We start from the raw sequence: 292 nt of genomic DNA, 5'->3' as shown, positions 1-292 counted from the left end.
CTTATCCACGACAGGCTGTTTTTTGGAATGGCAGTATAGTGTATGGTGCCATGGCAACCTCATAAAAAGCAGTGATAAAAAATGTGATTTGATTACTTGTTCATATAGTTCCCCTTCCAGGAGTTGAGTGTGTACACATATACTCTCTCTCACACGTACGCATGCACACACAGAGTACCCATCTGTAATTTAGGGCCTCATGGTGGTGGCGGCTGGGCCTGTAGCTTTTAATTCCACTGTGGGCCCTCAGCCACAACCACAAGCCCACTGATACGGTGCTGAGAGCGGATGT

Source organism: Anguilla anguilla, chromosome 18 (assembly GCF_013347855.1).
Source record: "Anguilla anguilla isolate fAngAng1 chromosome 18, fAngAng1.pri, whole genome shotgun sequence".
Lineage (NCBI taxonomy): Eukaryota > Metazoa > Chordata > Actinopteri > Anguilliformes > Anguillidae > Anguilla > Anguilla anguilla.
The sequence above is the reverse complement of the archived record's forward strand: the minus strand, read 5'-3'. Positions refer to the sequence as shown.